General features: G+C 39.9%; 1 long non-coding RNA gene across 1 annotated transcript; it reads right to left on the bottom strand.

Annotated features, from left to right (window-relative positions):
- Positions 1-13,078: 13,078 nt before the first annotated feature.
- Positions 13,079-17,272, bottom strand: LOC149918731 (uncharacterized). The gene is made up of 3 exons (XR_016465675.1): positions 17,212-17,272; positions 16,953-16,998; positions 13,079-13,260 (listed from the first exon to the last, which is right to left on the bottom strand). It is a non-coding gene; the product is annotated as an uncharacterized LOC149918731 (long non-coding RNA).
- Between the last annotated feature and the right edge of the window lie 4,438 nt (positions 17,273-21,710).

The raw sequence follows: 21,710 nt of genomic DNA, 5'->3' as shown, positions 1-21,710 counted from the left end.
CCATTCAGAAGAACATCTAAATATCTGTGGGCCTTACTCTTTATTTTTGTCAACATTATCCACATATAGTTCTTTCGAGACTTGAATTCCTACCAGTGAAAATAAATGGATAATCAATCACACAAAAGTCATAGGTTATCTGAAAAGACTAGAATTTAATCTTCTGCCATCCCAAATATTTATTCGTGTTTATTAGAATAGGTACAAGTTCCATGCTATTAAGATGGGATGCCACAAGAAACAGAGAAAAGAGAGGAACAATTGGTGGGACGTTTCCTTTCACTAAGTGTTGCTGGATCATCAGTCTTCTCAGTGTTTTGAGGCTCTGGTTTTCATTTCTGTAACTGTAAAATGAGAATACATTATCTCAGAAGGTGCTGCAGACATAGATAACCAAAGATCAATAATCACTGTGGCCATAAGAAAGGAAGAGACTGTAAAAGACTTTCAAAGAAAGGCAGTATAGAATCATAGAATAATTTGGGTTGGAAGAGACCTTTAAGATCGTCTACAGACAGGGACACCTCCCTCTAGACCAGGTTGCTCAAAGTCCCACCCAGCCTCGTATTGAATGCTTCCAGGGAGGGGACATCCACAACTTACTGGGCAACCTGTTCCAGTGTCTCATCACCCTCACAGTAAAGAATTTCTTCCTAACATCTAGTCTAAATCTACCCTCTTCCAGTTTAAAACCATTTCCCCTCATCCTGTTGCTAACTGGCCTTATGAAAAGTTCCTCTCCAGCTTTCCTATAGGCCCCCTTACTATACTGGAAGGCCACTAAAAGGTCTCCTTGCAGCCTTCTCTTCTCCAGGCTGAAAAGCCAGCTCTCTCAGCCTCTCCTTTGTAGGGGAGGTAATCCAGCCCTCTGATCACCCTCATAGCTCTCCTCTGGATCTGCTCCAACAACTCCATGTCCTTTTTTTATCAGGGGCTCCAGAAATTGACATAGTGCTCCAGAAATGGACATAATACTCCAGGTGGGGTCTCACAAGAGCAGAGCAGAGGGGCAGAATCACCTCACTTGACCTGCTGGTCATGGTTCTCTTGATGCAATCCAGGATATGGCAGGCCTTCTGAGCTGCAAGTGCACATTGCTGGCTCATTTTGGATCTCTCCCAGTTGAGACAGGAATTTCTGAGGTGAGATCTGTCAAATCTTACTTGGAAATGGAGGCCTTTAGGTTTCATCAGGTAATTACATTTTATTGGAGACACAAAGAGATGTTGCTTGTGAGCCACAACCTGGAGATTTCAGCAGGTGACATGCATATACCAGCTTTTTCTCCGGAAAGAGAAAAGGTGCTATTACTAAAACTAAAAACTTCCAGAAGAATACAAGAGCTCAGTGTGAATACTTGCCTTAGTCTGGATCCTTTTCTAATGTGAGGAATTATTACACAAGGACTTCAGCATATGTCTCTCCCCAAACTACACAGTAACCAGACACTCTGCATAAAACTGAAACACTACTTTCCTTTAGGTATGATGTACATTATTAGCTATGGGATTGGGGAATTAAGAACTGTCTAAAATAACTTATTGATGCTGATGCTCTGGATTAGTAGTCCAGTGAACTGTTCTTCTTGTCAGCAAACACAGTAAACACATGAGTACAAAAGGCTGGTGAGTCTTCTGCCATTTGCCAGAAAAGATTGGTCTTCTGTGACAAGCCTCACTGCCTCCATTAAGTGCTTTGCCTTCAGTCATGTGAGGGGCTGAGCAATCACTGTTCTCCAGTGAGGCTGTGAGACTTAAAGGTTATTTGAAAGCGGGAGAAGGAAAGGCTGATTTTTCATGGGAATGTGCAGCTTTACCACCATTTCAGTGAAGAAAAAGTCTCTCCTAGATCTCCAGAAATGAATTTGTTTGTTTGTTCTTTTTCAGCAAAAAATGAGGAATTGAGTGATAACTTGCAATACGGGAGTTTGATGCCTGACTCTCAAATGAGTTTTGCTAGGGTTAGAAGGATTCATACTTCCTATATGTAGAGTTTTCTTCCATTGTAGCCCATTAGTCATGAATGACTGGTTCTTTTATGTCCATGAATTTAAACTCTCCATTTCCTATCTCTTTTTGTGCTAGAATGCTCAGCTTGCATGTTCACGAGAAGAAGAAAGTTGGTTTTCGTCACACTGGCATCTGAGAACTACTACTTGCAAGGTTACTTGGAGGTTACTTTTGCTCACCAGTGTGAATTTCTGGGATTGGGAAATAAATGACCCACCTGCCATTCCTTCTGTTTTGCAATATAGCCAGAGCATAACATAACACCTAAAATTCACAGCATCATGACATTCAACAGATTCCCTTCAGGTCCACCTATTCTGTCATCAGTGGAGGAGTCGGCAAGATATGAGAGCTGTGCTATGTTTGGCCATTACTTCATTTATTTTCCTTCTTTCCAACCATGTGCTGTCTTCTGTCTCTTGGAGCTTCATATGTCAGGAGCAGGAAATAAGTGGGGCGTAGGATTTTCCTTTCAGCATTGTTTAGTCGATGACAGGATGCTGCACAGATGGAAGAGAATCTTGTTTATACTGAACGAGTTGGAGTTATTGATAAAGGACAGTTACATCCCTCTATGAACAACACCCTCTCTCCTGGTGTCTTGAACAGGTGCCATGAGCTCCACTCCAAAATTAACCTGCAAGCAAACAGTATCTGAAACAATCACCTTGAAATAAAAATCCTGACTTTTTTTCATTTGTTCTTTCACTCTTGTTCTCCCTTTATTTATTTGTTTATTTGTTTATTTATTATTCTTTTCTTCTTTCACCTTTTTATTTCTTTCTCATTCCCTCTTTCTTTCTTTCCTTCCTTTCTTCCTTCTTTCCTTCCTTCGTTGTACTAGATTCAGTAACAGTTATGCTACTCATCTTTCAAAATCATGGTTTTCTTAGAGACGTCCACATTTGAGGAATTTATAGATCCCTATTCAACGTGAACCCCAGCCATCTTAAACAGAAACCTCTTCTCAAGGCCAAGAAAAAGTTTCTCTAGACTGATAACATACCCTTAGATCTGTATTCTGTTACAGCCGTACAAGCTGCTACACAAAAATTTTATGAGATAGACACTTTTCTTTCTTCAGATAGATTAAAAAAAAAAAAACAAACACTTGTTTGATAGAACACAGTTGAAGTTTCTGTCTACAACAGACTCACCTGAAAACATCTTCTTAGTGCAGATGCAAAGGCAAATAAAACAGGAGTGGTTATAGAAAAAGACAGAACAAAATAGAAAGCGTTGCTACACTACTCTGTAAAACCTCTTTACTCTTTCATCTTACTGCATACAATTCTCATCCCCACATCACAAAAAAAAAAAAAAACACACACACACAAAAAAAAAAAAAAAAAACCAAAGCAAAACAAACAAACAAACAAAAAAAAAACGGAATATACTGGAACTAAAAAAAATACAGAGAAGAGAAAAAGGAATAACCAAAGAGATCAACCGTGTTCTATCTGAAAAGATATTAACAAGCAGATGATATGTCTGTCTGGAGAAGACATGATGAGGGGATATGATAGCAGAAAATAGAAGTTTTGAAAATCCTGGAGAAATGAAATTGGCAGTGATCATTGCAACACTTCTCACAACCGAAGAATACGTGGGAGTAGGGACACGAGTGAAATTATGAAGTAGGTATTTGGCAACCATCAAATAGATTTATATTTTCATATAGTGCCCAAGGACATAGTGGAATTCATTGAAACACAATTTCGGTGGTGCCAAAATGTGATTTGACACATTCTTGGAAATAAAGCCCATCAACAACTATTAAACAAAAAAACATGGATTCAGTGCCCAGCTGGAGAATTAAAAAAAAAAAAAAGCCAATTTTCTGGAGGAAGGTATATCAGGAGAAATGCTACTCCTGTCTTTTCTTGTTTTCTCTCCTTCATCAACTTTCAAGAAGAAGTTATTGTTCTAATGAGCTGTGGTCTGACCAAGGAGAGCCATTCTTTTGTGCACTTAGAATGCATGTAATGACATTGGTGATTACATCAGTATCACTACACTCATAATGACACTGAAATATAATGCTTGGTGCCACTTGTTTTCATAAAAGACACGTTAAGGATGTAGCAATTCAAATGAATATCTGTTCAATCCACATATTTCCATAGCAGCTTCTTAAGTGACTACATCTTGGTCAGGAAATAATTGCAGAGCCTGGAGTTAAGGCAATAGAGAGAGACAGTTCTGAGATAAAGCTTTTTTCCTGGAAATTCCAACTCTGAGTGCTGTCACCTTTTGCAGGTCTCCTGCTGACTTGTATTGGCGTTCTACAATATGCAGCAGCCTTTCCTTAGCTATCTCTGTCTGCCACTGTGCTCAGTCTGTTTGAAGACCTTTAAAAGTTCCTTGCAACCCACCGTCACCATGTGTGAGATAACAAGTCTAGGAAAGTCTATGGTTACACTGAGAGCAAGGTATGGACTTAGGAGTAGAGCGGAAGGTGGATTTCCCAGTATATCTCCAAAAAAATGTGACAGGTAGATGTGCTGGCTCTGAGTGGCCAACTTCAGCCTTACTGAGGAACCCCATGACTGTTCTCTCCCTAGCACAAATTGAATAACTGATTGGCTCCCAGAACAAAGCTGATCTTAGCTCTTTGTCCTCTTTTCTGCTGCCAACATGTGAAAAGGTTCAAAAGCAAATCTGGAATCATGACAATAAGAGCAATCTGCTTTCCTCACTTGGAGATAAGTGGCAAAGGGGCATAGGAAAAGGAACAGAAGCTGAGAAAACCTGGTCAGATATGCTGCTGAAAACATATACAATTTTAAAGCAGATTCCTCTTCAGATTTTCTGTCCTTTGGCCATGAAATCTCTAAGAACTTAAGTACTACAGAAAATTATTTAACCTTCATTGCATTTCTTATGCCTTGCTTGGTGCAGCTTCTGCCTGGTCAAGGGTGCAGAAGCAGAGACCAACTGGCCCATAGATTTTTGCACTTAACAAACCATTAGCAAACTTGGTGAAGGGATGCCTTCCTGCCATCATTTCTGCTTTCTTCTTTCTGTGGAGATCCAGAATGTGCTAAAGTCAAGAGTATACTATAGATGGATGGATGTCTTTCCACTTATTCCTCATGTTATGTGTCTGGCATTCCAGAGATTTCCATTTTTAGTAATCAACATAAGAGCAAGGAAACAGTTGTTGTGGTAATAAGGAAAATAAAAATACGCTGTTTCTTCTCCATCCTATTTTCTTACTGAACAGGTTTTTACTGCTCCACGTCTCTCTCTGTTCTAAACATTGGCATCTCTTTAAAACTTCTGCTTTGAAACATTTTTGGGCATAAGCACAAGGAGCTGACGGAAAATAAACATGGAATAAGAAAATAACAGCCATCCAGGAGATAAGCAAAAAACAATTGTGTTATCAAATTTTTATTCTCTCCAAAGGGCTCAGGAAAAGTAAAATTTTCAGTACAATCAAAAGGCAAATGTGGGACAATCAGGGGATCAGGTACAGCCTGAATTCATGAACAGTAGGTCTTGCTGGGCCAAGCTCAACTCCTTTTATGTCCAGATGACCCACATAGTGAACGATGGAAAGGCTGCTGACGTAGCCTACTGTCATGGCTACCTAGGCTTCAGCAAAGCCTTTGACACTGTTTCCCATGGTATTCTCCTGGAGAAGCTGGCAGCCTATGGCTTGGACAGGTACACTCTTTGCTGGGTAAAAATAGCAGGAAGGCCAGGCTCAGAGAGTGGTGGTGAACACAGTTAAATCCATCTGGCAACCAATCATAAGTAGTGTTCCCCAGAGGTTGATATTGGGACCCATCCTGTTCAATTGATTATTTGGATGAGGGAATTAAGTCTATTCTCAGTAAGTTTGCAGATGACAACAAGTTTGAGGGGAAGTGTCAATCTGCCTGGAGGCAGGAAGGCCCTTCAAAGGGACCTGCACATTTTGGATCAATGGGCTGAGCCCAGTGGGATGAAGTTCAACAAGACCAAATGTCAGGTTGCAACAACCACAGGCACTGCTACAGGCTTGTGGCAATGTCTCAAAAGCTGCTCAGAGGAGGTGTTGGTTGATGCTTGGCTGAACATGATCCTGCAGTGTACCCAGGGGACCAAGACATGGCATCCTGTCTTGTAGAGTGCAGCCAGCAGGAACAGGAAGGTGATCATCCCCCTGTATTCAGCTCTGGTGAGGCCACACCTCGATACTGTGCTCAATTTTGGATTTCTCAAGAAAGACACTGAAGCCCTGGAGCATGTTCAGAGAAGGGCAATAACACTATGAAAGCTCTGGAAAACAAGTTTTATGAGGAGCAGCTGAGGAAACTGGGATTGTTCAGTCTGTAAAAGAGGAGGCTCAGGGGAAACCTTATTGCTCTCTAGAACTACCTGAGAGGAGATTGTAGTGAGGTGGGTGTTGGCCTCTTCTCCCAAGTGACTTATGACAGGATGAGAGTACTGGCCTCAAGTTGTGCCAGGGGAGGTTCAGGTTGAGTACTAGGGAAAATTTCTTCTCAGAAGGAGTGGTGAGGCACTGCAACAGGATACTCAGGGAAGTGGTGAACTCACCTTTCCTGGAGATGTTTAAGAAAAGGGTAAATGTGGAACTGATGGACATGGTTTACTAGGCAATAGTGGCGGTGATGGGTTAATAGTCAGACTAAATGATCTTAGTGATCTTTTCCAACCTTAATGATTCTATAATTCTATGATCTCAATTGAATCCCTTACAGATGCTACCATGTGTGTCTCATGGGTAGTCTGTGCACCTGCCAATACCTGTATACATTGTGATGACTGAACTATACAATAATTTAGTTTGAAAGGGACTTATTGTTATCATGTAGTCTAACTCAAAGCTCAGTTGTTTGGTCAGAACCCATATTTTTAATTTTGTTTTTCATATTTGGGTCTGGAAAGGAAAGTCAACAGCTTACAAGATGCCTGCACATCCTTGGGATGTCTGTGAGTTTATTAAAAGTCAGTGAAGTTTTTTTTCCAATAGCAGATTTGAGAGAATGATTCAAGACCTGTTCTAGGTTCTGCCGCTGTGAATGTTTGTTGCATGAAAAAAGGCAAAGAATTTGGACAGAAAATAAATCCCTGTGCAATCTGCCTTGTCCTTGGATATCAGAGTGGCTGGGGGCAGCTGACCTTAGATTCTGAGTGATGCCCAATTTAGCACTGTAAGTCCAGCTGTGTTCAATATTTGAACTATCATGATTACAGATTCGGAAATAGCACTCTGCCCAATTCATCTAGTCCGTTCAACTAGAGTCTCATGACCACTCCATGAGATCTTGACCAGGCCCAGTGAGAACTCTCATGGCTAAGTTAGTGAATAGTGAAGTTTATAAAAGCAACACATCACAAATTTTTTGACTGTTCTTGATAAATATGCTGTCTGTAAAGCATAAGAGGTTAAACCAAGAACATGAACAACACAGCCAACTACAGTCGCATTAAATTTTGGAATAACTACAGAGATTTCTAAGTTTTCTGGTAGAAGCATTTCATACAGGTAAGTGTGTGAATCTTACCCAGTTAGTGTTCCTATAGAGGGGGAAGACAGGCACAGCCCACTAACTGGTACCAGAAAACAGAGGTGTCCTCCCAGCTTGTCTGTGATGGTATCTTTCCCTTGTCTATGATGATATCCTTCCTCCCACAGATTCCATCTCTCTTAGCCATTTTATACTAGTTTCCTACTTTCAGGTGGAGCTTGAATGACTTTACTCAAATATTCTTTTGTTTTGCAAAGTTTACTTGAAAACACACTTTTGGCAGGAAGGTGGAAAACTAGTAGCTCAGGACTGGCTCAGAAAACCAACATATTTTATCATTTTCAACAGTATCATGAAGTTCCCATCCCTGCAGGATGATCACAGGGTTTGGCCGTGGGGCCTCCGCCCTGCTCAGGGTTCTATAATGTTTATTTCTTACAGTCAACATATGAGGCTCCCCTGCTATGTGTTAACAACTAAGGTTGCAGATCACATCCCTTAGAGAATTGTCATGGAATGGATTATCCAATCCATTCCACTCTGAAGGTTTACCTTCTCTCAAGAGGTGGACATTTCAATACGTCAGTTCTAATAAATATTCCACAGTGACAAAAAAGAAACAAGTGAAAACTACTCTTGAAATTCTTCATCTTGAAAAAAAAAAAAACAACAACAACAAAAAAAAAACCAATAAAAACACATGGAATAAATCTGCTCTGCCTAAATGATTATGTTCACCTGTGTTGCTTCTATTTCCTTCATTTCCTTTCTCCATGACAGAGTGATAAAATAGACTCCTGAATTAAATGGACTGAATTTGACCCTGAGAAACATCTGAACCTGACAGGCTTGCTTCATAATTCACAATGATTCCTCTCATGCAAGCATGGGAACAAGAATCTACTGTTTTTCTGAAGACTGCACTTTGGAGTTGAAGGACTCCTTAAATCAGAAGGCTGAGGAAATTCCCAAGCCTCCTGCTTTAAATATACCAAACAAATTAAATATGCTTTCATAGAGGAAACATAAAGCAAAACACTTCAACAGCCTTAATTGTTTGAAAGAATCCCCAGGGTATAAAACCTGCACCTTGAATGTACTGAGAAGGACTAGAATTGCTTTTTCTGCTCCCAAATATTTCTCTGAGTTGGGGTGCCAGAGTTCAAGTAATTTGGCTAGGCATGACATCTTACAGTAATTAGATACACTTATTTCACATATGGACACAATTTTATGTAAACTAGGTAAAAATAAATAAAAAGCTGTCTATTTCTTTCTAGAAATACATGTCCTTCCCAGTAAAGGCCTATATATAAAGTTTAGAGTTTTCTAAGGCAAAAGAAATTCTCCTAGCTTTGATGAGAGGTATGAGGCTCCAGGGCCCAGTTCAATGGGAGAGGGCTATAGCTGGTTTAAAAGAGTGCTACTCCAAATGGAAAACAGAGATCAGTGACAACAATCTGAATGTTTTCTGAACAGCTGCTGTTTGCTGCCGCCAAATTACCTAGTGTATGTTGAATTTGTAGAATTCCCTTTTGGATGCATGTTTAGCCTCTGCTGCAGATAGCTAAGCAAGACAGAGCACTTAGTCTTACTCTTAGTTCAGCAAATGCAAGACAAGAAATGGCTGGTGTGCAGGAGAAGCAGGACAAATCTCCATCATTCATTCAGGAAATAAAGGTACTTCTGTAATGTGAGATACGGGAGCATCAAGAAATTGAATGTATGTATACACGAACATTAGCATTTTAAGTCTGTTCTGTTTCCATCTGCCTTTAGAAGTATTTGAAGTCTGTAAACATGACTATTTTCATTCCTAAATATTTCTCAAGCCTGTAAGTAAGTTCTACCTCTGAGGAAGTGGAGAAGCACTTTCTTTTGTGCTGAGCAGTTTGTTGAGCAGTTCAATATCTGATTAAGAAGCAAGCTTCAATGGGATTAGGAAACCAGGACTCTCTCCCTTAATTTTTCTCCTTTGGGAGTTTCTTACAAGAAGCGTTCTCAGAGCACAACCAACACATCAAATATGAGTGACACTTAAAAAAAATTGCAGCTGGAGGAAATACCACACTGCTGAAAAATGGTCACACTGTTGTAAAACGAGCACATAGTTTCCCGGCCCTTGGGACATTTAGTTTCAATTTGTTCTTCAGGTGAACGACCCTCTGAGCTATAACCCAGCAAACGTTCTGTCTCCCAGGAATAGAGTATGCTGTGGGGGATAGGCAATGAAAGTCTGCCACATTACAGGAAAAAAATATAGAATTTTAAATCTCTTTTTAGGTTAAAAAAAAAAAACACAAAAAAACAGTGGGAATGGGATTGTGCAACTCAGCAGTTAGGGAAGGGGAAGAGAAGTTATGGAAGTGAGAAAAGTGATATTTTCCCTTCTCCTCTTCTTCTGAAAAGGGGAGAAAGTTGGAACATCTTGTCCATTCTGCAGTATCAAAGAAAATTGGCCAAGACCAGCCATCTGCCTACAAAATTACAGTGTACATCCACAGAGAGAAAACTCTCCCTCCAGAGAATGATGGCATCATCAATGTAATCTACTGAGAGAAGTCACTGCTTTATGCTATTCCCCATGACACATCTGAGCATCGTCCAAAAGAGTTTTAGACACACCATTCAAAGATAACTCAGAGAAAGTGATATCAGTATATCAGTTAAGCATCATGAAAAATGTATGTTTCTTTCTGAGAGCATTCCTCTGCCTTGTGCAATTTACCCTCTGTTGCCAGAAATGGCTGGCACTCAGAACATCGTGTTCTCTAGGTAAAAAAAAAGCAAAATTTATATAACCAAAAATTATATAGCCAAAGAATGTCCATCAGCATTTCTAGATCTCCATAAGGGAAAACTGAGCTTTCTGAAATGTTTCTGTGGTAGGGCTTATTTTATTGGAGGGAAGGTTTATCTGTAGAGGCACTGGCATTAATTCCTACCCACAATCCTAGCTGTGGATAGGAAACAGAACTGTGAGTCAGAAAGAAGGTTCCTCCTTAAAAATTATTCTTTTGTTTAGCTCTGTAGCTTTTTCAGCATTAACTCTCATTTGGCAGAGGAAAGTGCTTTCTCACAGATGTGCATTTTATAATAGGCATTTCAAAGATGCAAGGACTAAAGGAAAGCATTTCTGTCTTAAGTACACTCATCTCTCAAATGACCAGTCAGCATATGTAGACAGAATATTCAGTTACTGTAATTTAGTACACCATGGAACACAGAGTACTGAGAAGCAGAAGTCAATAAGAATATTTAATAAACAGGAGCAGAACAGGAAGACTACACTGAATTATCGCCAGCTTGTTATCCTTATGGGTCCTATTCCATCCAATTTGCTCTCCTTAAAAACTAATTTTCCTTTATTTCAGTTAGGCACTCAACCTTCTCCACCATTCACAACAATTGCCTCTTCAGAAAATAGACGGGAAATATAGAAAAACTTAGTCAAGCTGAGGAAGAGTAATGTAAGTGAAGCAAAGACTGCAATTACAAAAGTGGATGTAGAGCCACTCAGCTTTACAAAAGGGCCTGCTGTTGAAATCTTTCCAGGGCTTGCAGCATTCTGTGTTTTGCAAAATTTACTGAGGGGTCTGTAGCAATGCAGAACTATCTCCTTCTGTCCCTTTGACTTCCTTTCTTTTTCTGATTATAATTGACCTTTTCCCATGCAGTAGAGTATTGGCCTTTAAATATATTGTTTTAATTGCTAAGAGTTGAGGAGGATAAGGAAGGACAGTCTTAACAAAATGGAACAATATATTACTCCCCCCAAAAGCAAAGGATAATGATTTGTGTTAGCTCAGTATCACAGTGTCAGCATGACTCAGTTTCTTGCTTGTGTTCTCCCAAGGGAGTCAACATTCATAACAGATGAGGACAGAGGAACTTGCTAGTAATTGCAGTGGGGATTTCCAGACTCAGTGACAGCACAGGAGGTCAAGAAACATACCTCGGGAACCATCTGTTAAGTCTGGGTTTAGGTTAGAAAAACAGACAAAAGTATTGTGAATTCAACATCTCCTTGTGTCTTGAATGCCTGACTTGCTTTCCCTGTGGAATTGCTTATCTCGGCCTTTGGAGGACTGGTCAGACATTTGCACTGCAAAAAAATATCCCTGTAAGGTTGAAGCAAAAGCCAAACATCAGAGAAACATTCCCTCGCTCACCAAAAGACCCAGTCAGTAAGGTCATTCCTTCTGTTGCTCTGGAGTGTTCAGTATATTCAACCACCAACATGTGCTCATCTTCCATAACACATTAAATATACACAGGAAAAAAATGTTCCGTGCAAAAAGTAAGTCACCCACACGATTATAACCAGCTGCTCAAAAATGTATAGATCTAACTCAGCCACACATTTGCACCCACACTGAGAAACTGCGTGGATAAATATGGATTTTTACTGACAAGTGTCACTGAATTAACTTGGATTTCTATAAAACTGAAGACTGAGAACACGGTTTCAGTTGTTTTCTTATAGATTCATACAGGCTGGGCTCCTCCTTAGGGCTGACTCCTGGTCATCTTAGAGAGAAAAAAGAATCTGGCTATGAAACAAGGGGATCACATTAGACTCCTGTGCATTGGATAGAAACTGTTAAACCCTAACCACAGTATCCCATGGTGTCTGCTAAGGACTGCTTCCCACTCATAGCACAGAGATGTTCCAAAACACCTCCTGGCCAAAGAGTTCAGAACCAGCAATTTATGCAAAGTGAGTTGGAGGACATTATATACCCCAGGCAAAATTTGACCATAAGGTTGTTGTGCATCATGAAACTTCATATTGTATATTATATATTGTATATATATTATATATATATAAGTATATTGTATATTATTGTATATTATTGTATATTATTGTATATTATTCAGCTGTAGCTTCTAAAAAATCTATCTCCTTCTACCTGCAGGAACTCAAGAAGCAGGCCCACGGGCTCAAGAATAGAAGGCATGAGCACCCAAAAGAGACAGATCCTTGGACAGTCCTGAGTTGCTAGATGCGCAGGCATCCTATCCTATACAGACAGAGCCTATTCCTTTGCTTTTGTGTGTGGAAAGAGATGAGGACTGAGATGAAGTATGTGTGTGATAAGAAAATCCCTACCTTTCTCACTTCAGATCCCTGTGCTATACAACTCGTGTACAGTAAATGCGTTTTCTTATTGGTTTTCTTCTCTTGTACCCTCCCTTCTCTCTCTCTCTCTTTTTACCCTTGATTTTTTTTTTTTGTGGCACACTGCATTGCCCATTATGTTACACAAGAGTTTGCACAGAGGCTTTTCTGACCTGTTGCCCTGACTTATCTGATCTGAAAAGTAAGCTTGATTATATTTAGGACACTGACTGCTAATTGAGAAGCAAGAGAACCCAGTTCATACCGAACAGAACTTTCACCCCCAAAGTAAACTTGTAGCAGATTTTTTTCTTTCTCCAATCTCTGCCTTTTTATTAACTCTGGTCAAAATCTCATCTATATGCAAGCCAGACTGAGCACACATTTAACACAGAGGTTTACCATCTCATATCCAAGATGTTTTTGCATGGCAGTATTCAGTTAAGTGAAACACTCACTTTTTGTAGTTCAAGACTTTGTTTGCTAACAGGGAAGTTTGCTTTAGAAGAAAAGTCAGCCTTGTAGATCTGAAATGCATCCCTGCAGTTTGATGATCAGCAGCAGTGAGCATTTTCTCCATGGCTTGTTGTTGAAAGCTGAATTCTAGTGCTCACATGGCATGGAGAGGCACAGCATTTAAATAAACCTAGATGTAATAGTATGAGACACTTATTGGTTAAATAGCATCTGCTCTCAATATATAATCCTTATTACAGCTAATAGGAAATACACACGCACATGATTATGGGATAGATACATCATGCAAGAACCAACAGGTTTAATCTCCCACCATCAGTGCCAAAGATTTCCAAATTTAGACCTCTCCGAGAAGGAAAAAGCAACCCAACTCTTCATGTTTCAGTATTTTCACAGTGCCTCAGAATCACAGAATGTCTGAAGCTGGAAGGGACTTCTGGGTCCATCTGGTTCAACTCCCACTCAAGCAGAGACACCTAGAGCAGGGTGCCCAGGACCATGCCCAGGCAGCTTCTGAAGATCTCCAAGGAGTCTTCAAAGCCTCTATGGGCAACTTGTGCCAGTGCTTTATCATCCACACAGTTCATAAGTACTTCCTAATGGTCAAATAGAACCTCTTGTACTTCAATTTGTGCCCACTGCCCATTGCCCTGGCAGAGCCTGGCTTCATCTTTGTATTCTCTTCAGGTATTTATGGATGTGACCCCCCCTCTAAGCCTTCTCTTCTGCAGTATGAGCAGTCACAGATGTCAACATCCCAGCTGTTTAACATCCTTTCCTGTTAAAAGATGAGTGTAGGGATGTGCATGCTATGCTAGTGGGCTCAGATCGTTTATTAGACCAAATGGATCAAGAAATTGCACTGGCAACAGTTACATCTGGAGACCAAATAAAAGATATGCTTATATTTATGATGACAATATATCTTTGTCCTACAGAGATCTTCTCTCCCATGGCTTATCATTGTTACTGCCTCCATGAGGGCAGCCTGCAAGCCACGTGCCCCTCCACTTACTATCAGTCATCAAATGGAAAAACAATCAACAGACTTCAGCAGGATAGGATTTGGTGTGTATAAAAAAGATGTAATAAGCAATACACAATTGTCTCACAAGTGTGAGAAATACAGTTTTAAAGATCTGCCATTTTTCCCTTTTCTGGATGACGCTGGCTGCACCTACACAGTCTGAGATGCTTGTTACCTCCTCATTGCCACACTTTTACAGAAGAGTTGCTAGGTTTGTGTTCCAAGATATATAATATGCATATGGGTACATAAGTATTACATTGAGAAGGAGGAAAAATCACAGTTTTTATAAACCTCTTCTCTTGGCACATACTTTATAGGCAATGAAGCTGCATATCTCTGCTAGTTGAAGTTTGAATCGTTCCCTTTTTTTTTTTTTTTTTTTTTTTTCTGGTTAATTCTTTGGAATTGTTTTTTGTTCTACAGGATTTTTATTTATTTATTTATTTTATTAAGGAGGATTGTACTGCCACATTCCAGGCAAAAATGAAACACCTTGAGCTGCCTACAAAAATGCATCAGATAGAGCTGTGCCTCTATGAAGAATGACTAACTTTGCTTTGAAAGGCTGACCTAAATTTAAGAATGCAAAAAAGGGAGAGAAACATAGATCAGTGAATATTCAGAAACCTGAGCAGTTGTTTATACTGTGATAAAAGTGACAAAATAATGACTTTGATGACCTTTTTTTCTCTATCATATTTTTTCATGCTGTCTAGAAGTCAGAGAGAGGCTGTAATTCTGTGGCCTGATTTACTCAGCTCTCGAACTTTGTTATAAACTACAGTGAAGGGAAACTCATTTCTATTAGAAGTCCATCATCAGAGAACCAGGATTTCAGTACAGTTAATTGATTCTGATATAATCAGACTAGTTTTTTACCTCCTTTTCCTAATCCCACAAGGCTTTATTAAAATCCTTTTCACTAACAGCATAAAGTGTACAGCACTGAGGTTACAACAAACAAAAAACTCTCTCCTAACCTCTCACTGTGTATGTCTGAAAGATAAAGTGTTTGCTGATATCCAAAGGACTCTAATGCTGAGTTCACAAGTTTTTGGGGCAGTTCCCAACACAGTATTTGTCAATCCAAAGAACTAAAGAAATAGAGACAGACATACACACACTGTGACACAACAACGAGATAGACTTAAAAAGCTGCTTGCAAACCGAGGTTTAACTATGCACAAGTGGAAAAATAAATGGTCTACTGGCATGACAGACAACCTGGCAGTTTTATATTGGATGGAAGATGAGATTAGCTCTGCAGAAATACAGCTAGATGCACACAAAATGCCAGCCGGCTGTGTCATGCTATATATTGATACAGACATATTTTCAAATCCATACACTTTATGAAGCCAGACACAGGATTATTATGACTTGCTTGCAACAGGAAATAATAAATGTCAGTATATGTAGGTATATAAAGCATAAATAAATATTATCTTTGTACGGTTACCTCTGACTTCTTTATTACAATCCTGTATTTTAACAACAATTAACTGTGGAAAAAGCTTTAAGTCACATCCAGTCTCTGGCTGACTCCAGTTCTTATCCATGCAAGGCCATCTTGCAAAAACTATGAGCACCATTTGCAAAAATATTAAAAGAATCACAGAATCACATGCAGGGCCACCAACCTCCACATTTAATACTAGACCAGGCTGCCCAGGGTCCCATCCAACCTGGCCTTGAACACTTCCAGGGATGGGGCATCCACAACCTCTCTGGGCAGCCTGTTCCAGCACCTCACCATTCTCATAATAAAGAACTTCCTTCTGACATCCAACCTAAATCTCCCCTCCCTCAACTTAAAACCATTTCCCCTTGTCCTGCAGTTATCAACCCTTTCAAAGAGTTGTTTCCCCTCCTGCTTGTAGGTTCCCTTTAGGTACTGAAAGGCTGCAATGAGGTCACCCCACAGCCTTCTTTTCTCCAGGCTGAACAAGCCCAGCTCCCTCAGCCTGTCTTTGTAAGGGAGGTGCTCCAGACCCCTGATCGTTTTTGTGCTCTCCTCTGGACCCTCTCCAACAGCTCTCTTTCTTGTACTGGGGGCTCCAGACCTGGACACAGTACTCCAGATGGGGCCTCACGAGGGCAGAGTAGAGGGGAACAATCATCTCCCTAGAATAATTGGCTTCAGTCCCATTCTCATGAATGTTTTTGCCTCACAGTCTTAATACCAATCATTAAGCCAACACCCACCCTCCATGTTACCAATCACTGAGTTCTGCAATCTCAGGAGCCCTCACTGATAGTCTCATCAGTAGAATAGCTCCAGCCTCCCTCACATACAGTGCTTGGGGCCCTCTGGGGACCAAGTGTGAATGATTTTACAAGAATTAGTCAAAAAACATGGCAACCTTTTTCCACTAGTCTAAAAGAGTTTCATTAAAACCTACAGTTCTCACTCTAAATGTACTCTTTCTAATTTTACTCTTTTCCCATTGGGAAATTATTTAATAATCCAAATGAGAATGCTTTAATTTATGAGAGTTCTTTCCCTCCCTTAGGACAAAGACTTTCACTTTTAAGCATTTAGCACATGAAAGTTTTTCATTTCCATATGTGATGTGCTGTCCCTTAATGAACACTGTGATTTTAAAAACATGATTTGTCCTGTCCCCTTTGTTTTGCATTTGCCTCCTTTGTGATAACAGTGGAGTTTTACTTCCACAGCAGAAATCTTTTCTCAGAACTGGACAAATGGCAGTTTCAGATATACAAATAACACATTCTGATTCAAACATGGCACAGTGGCTTCTTAGGTGTGCTTCCTATTGTACAAATCATGGAAGGGGATTAGATTCAAATGTCACATTAAACTCAACCTTTTCCTTCCAGAGAAGCAGTATATCTGAATTGTCTCAGGTTCACCTAAAATAATTCAACATGAGACAAGCTTAGAAGTGAAAATATGTTTGGGTATTTTTTCATTTTATTTTTTTCCCCGAGAAAAGCAAAGGAATGAAAATTTATAAATATTACTGAATTACTGTTTTCTCTGCAAAGAATCACAGAATCATTCAATTTGGAAAAGACCACTAAGATCATCAAGTCCAACCATCCACCCATCCCCACCAAGCCCACCATGTCCATCAGTGCCACATCTACGCATTTCTTGAACACCTCAAGAGGCAGTGACTCCACCACCTCCCCGGGCAGTCTGTTCCAATGCCTCACTAGCAGTTCTGAGACGTAATTTTGTTTCATACCTCACAGTTGTTCTTATCCATTTACCCTTTACTACCATTATACTAATGCAGAAAGCAGATTTGGTATCTACAGAGGTCTTTCCAAACTGTGTTCTCAAACCCTCACACACCACTGTTTTTGCCAGTTAATAAAGGCACTGTTTCACTACGAAGCGAAAGCTCTCAACAGTGTGCTGGGAAAAAAAGTAAATCAGGATTCTTGAAGCCCAGATCTCTGGCAACTTAAGCTTACTTAACTGCAACTGAATTTCACCAAAAATCTGTCTGTGGCATGGAGTAATGTCGAATCAAACTCATAGAATGGCTTGGAGGAGAGACATCCAGAGCAGAATGCACAGGGGCACGTCCAGGTCCAAGAAGGAGACTCCACAGCCTCTCTGGGCAACATGTGCCAGTGCTCAGCCACTCATACAGCATAGAAGTGCTTCCTGATGGTTAGATGGAACCAACTGTGTTTCACTTTGTGCCAATTGCCTCTTGCCATTGACACCACTGAAAAGAGCCTGGCTTCATCCTCTCTTCATCCTCACTTCAGGTATTCAAAGACATTGATGGGATTCCCCTGTGCCTCCTCTTCTCCAGGCTGAACAGTCCCACATCTCAGACCTTCCATATGTCTATGTCTCTCTTACAATAGGGAGTCCAGAACTGAAAACAGTTTTCCACCAGCACTAAATGGAAGGATCACCTCACTTGATATGTTGCCAAAAACACTGTGATTTCAGTCCTGATTCAATCATTCTGGAAACTCACAGGCAAAATACCAGATACAGAAATGTCAGTTGGAGCATTACAATTAAATACCATAGAGAGAGGATTTCCTCAGAATTCTGACAGGATCACATTGGAACAATTTTGCTAAATCCCCACACAACAGTGTAGGGCAGTGATAGGAAAGTGTACAACCAGCTGAGCTGTGATAATTCAATGGTGTCATTGCTTAGCTGCCTTGAAAATCTCTAAGTTTTGTGATTAACGAATGTGCAGGTAACACTCTGTGAGTGTGAGAAAAACTATATGAGCTCCTTCAAAAGAACATGCTGGAGGCACTCTTTAATTACTACCCTGTTACTCCTCCTAGCTCATCGCTTTGTTAAAGTAGTTATTGCAAGCTCTGCTTCTCTCTCCACACGTATTATAAATGAGAGTAAATCCAGCAAATCTAATCTGCCCAGTGCATGCAGCTGAGAGAAGATTTTGGTCCATTTTTATTGCTTTTATATATATATATATATATACACATTCCTCTTAATTTTTAATTAGAGTGTAAAAAATAGAGTCTGTTTTTTATTAAATCGTTATTTATGAAAACTGCTGCAAACCATGCACAGAAAATCTCTGAGTGATTCTTCATTTTACCATGGTTATAAATAGAGGATTAAATTAAATATGACACAGAGAATAGTCAGAAAATTTAAAAAGTGATTTTTAAAACAGGCAAGAAAGGCAATAGAAATGATAGAGGAAGTATGTGTATGGGTATATGTTTGTATGCGTACAAAATCCAAAATGTAGAGCAGAAAATAAAAAATTGAACATTTGAAGAACAAAACCCTGTGGTGGCCTCACCCTGATGAGCAGCTGAACTGCACTACACCACTCTCAGTCCCCTCATCAAAGGAAGAGCAGGAGAAACACAGTGAAAAAGGGCTCAAGGGTAGAGATAAGGACAGGAACATAGCTCACTGATCACTGTCACAGGCAAAAGAAACTGAGCATAGGGAGATTAAGGTAATTTATCGCCTATTTCTAACAGACCAGAGCAGTAAGAAACTAAAAGCAAACTTAAGAAACTAAAAGCAAACTCTCCTTCTTCTCCCTGAGCATCATGGAGTAATAAGGAATGAGGGCTGCAGTCTGTCCATGTCACTTTATCTGTGTGGTGTCTTCATGGCCATTCTCTGTCTCTGCTCCATGGGTCCCTCGCTGAGAATGCCATATTTCCTGAACTGATCCTGTGTGGGCTTCCTACAGGCTGCAGCTCTCCAAGCACTGCTCCAACAGCAGGGGTTCACACAAATGGCAGCTCCCCCAGCCCTCTTTCCCCTCTGCAGGCTCCTCTCCATAGTTGCAGTTTCAGGCTGTAGCTGCTCCTGTGGGAGCTCTGTGAGGGCTGCAGCCTCCTTCAGCCTCATCCAGTGCTGCACTGTGGGCTCCTCCATGGCTGCACGTGGAGATCTACTCTGTGTGGTGCCCACAGGCTGCAGGAGTACAGCCTGCCTCACTGTGGGCCTCTCCTGGGCCGCAGAGAACTTCTGCTCTGTGCATGGAGCACCTCCTGCCCTCCTTGTTGCCTGCAGGGCTGCTCCTCTCTCATTTCTCACTCCTCTCTCCCAGCTGTTGCTGTGAAGCAGTTTTCCCCTTTCTTAAATCTGCTCTCCCAGAGCACACCCAGCATCACTCATGGCTCAGCTCTGCCTAGTGTTGTGTTCCTTTGGAGCAGCTGGAGCTGGCTCTGATATGGTGCAGTGCTGGGTTTTGCTCACAGAGGTCTCCTCTGCAGCCCCCCACCACCAAAATCTTTCCACGTAAACCCAATTTAAGCCTAAATCTAATATAACATTCAACATTTATTTTCCCATTCTCTTCCATCATAAAGCCTCAAACAACAACACAGCTAAAGAATCAATAAATACAACACACAGCACATATTCCAAAAGAGAAATATATGAAATAAAAAGTCTTGTGCAGCTCATCTTTAGGTTTAGAAAGACATTCACCTACGTGGAAACTTCAAAAGTGCTTCCTGAGAGCAATAAAGCAGGTGAAGGTGTAGGCAATGACTGTTCCATGCACATTTTTAGCAGCTGTTTACATAGCATCTGTCTTCTAAAGCTGTCGAATCTTTGGAGATTTTTTGCAGTCATCTTTTCATTTACACTTCTGCTAGTGGATAGTTTGCCGTGTACTGGACATTAAATAATAATCACATGGAAAAAAAAATAATATATATATATAAATAATTAAAAATAAAAATAAAAATGCTGCAAGATGTGTGTATTAGAAGGGAACCATATTTGTATAGCCTCTGTTGATTTTCTCTTTTGCTTTTTGCACACTGAATGCGCACAGAAGAGGCCTCCCTTTCTCTCAGCACTGTTGATAAAAGCTGAATGCAAGTCATCCAAGCAATTTACAACCATAAATGCTTAATAGGTCAGTTTCTTCTTGACCCAGGTATTAATTTATAATTTTGCAGCCTTTAATAGCAGAAAAAAAAAGGTCCTCTTTTTCTGGTAATTAAATGTTAACTGCATACTCTGCTGACAAAAAGTATTCAGCATGACAGGACAAAGGGTTAAGAAATAAGTGACAAAAGACATATGAAGCCTTCCAGAAAATTAAATTGAGTCCCTCTTTGGGAGAAAAATAAGAAGATGACATCATTTCTGGATGCCCCTTAGAAGCACAGGAACTGAGTTAGAGCTAGTGTTAATCAACATAGCTAAGACACAGAAAGATAGAAAACTCAATGCAAAACAGGCTCAAGTTTGTTACCAGGTTACTGGTAGAAATTATCTGTCACATGGGTTTTATCCCACATAACAATTGTTGCAGTGTAAGGTGTTTAAGAACTATTACAATAAAGTGGGAAAAAAAAAATCAGTTCTTTTCAGATTATATAGGTACAACTGTGGATGTTCCTCAGCTGTGGGAAGCTGCACAGTTAACATACTATGTATGAATAACATGTAGGAAGCTATCTAACTTAGAAAAATAAAGACTTCTTTGCAGAGAGTGAAGCATGAAGTATGTTCTTGTCTGGTATGCATATATATATATATTTTTTTTCATGAAACTTGATTAAAAATCCACTGAGCTTTTTTCTTTGCTGCCCCTACCAAACATCAGCTATTGCAGAATGTCACTCTGGTGAAAATACGAGCATACATATGAAATTGATTTAATGCCATCTAAAGGGACATTAATCTAGCTGCAAATTTTCATTGCGAGGACACGCCGCAGTAAATTTCTGTTAGTCTAACACTAGAGTTGATATTGCATGATATATGATACTTTCATTTGGAAAAGAAAAGAAAACTTTTCTTGAAAAACTTAATTGACTCCTGTGTATTTCTGGTTACAAATTGTACAGATAATAAAGGCAGTAAGTATATAAAGTAAGCCCGTGTTTTTCAAACACTGTGAAAGATGTACAATTAAGCTATTCAGTTCAAAGTATTCTCTTCATTCTCCTTATGATATCTGGGAATTAACAACCTTAATTCATATTGTTTTCCTCTATGGGTTTTATATAGAGAAAGAAAAAGTCATAATGCCTATTATCCTGATAAATCCTTAAAAGTGAAGTTGAGAATCAGACTGCTTCATTAGGAAGTTCTGTAGTGATTCCAGGTAAGGAAAGGACCTGAG

Source organism: Phasianus colchicus, chromosome 3 (genome assembly GCF_987193195.1).
Source record: "Phasianus colchicus chromosome 3, bPhaCol1.hap1.1, whole genome shotgun sequence".
NCBI lineage: Eukaryota > Metazoa > Chordata > Aves > Galliformes > Phasianidae > Phasianus > Phasianus colchicus.
This window is presented reverse-complemented; position numbering and strand designations above follow the sequence as displayed.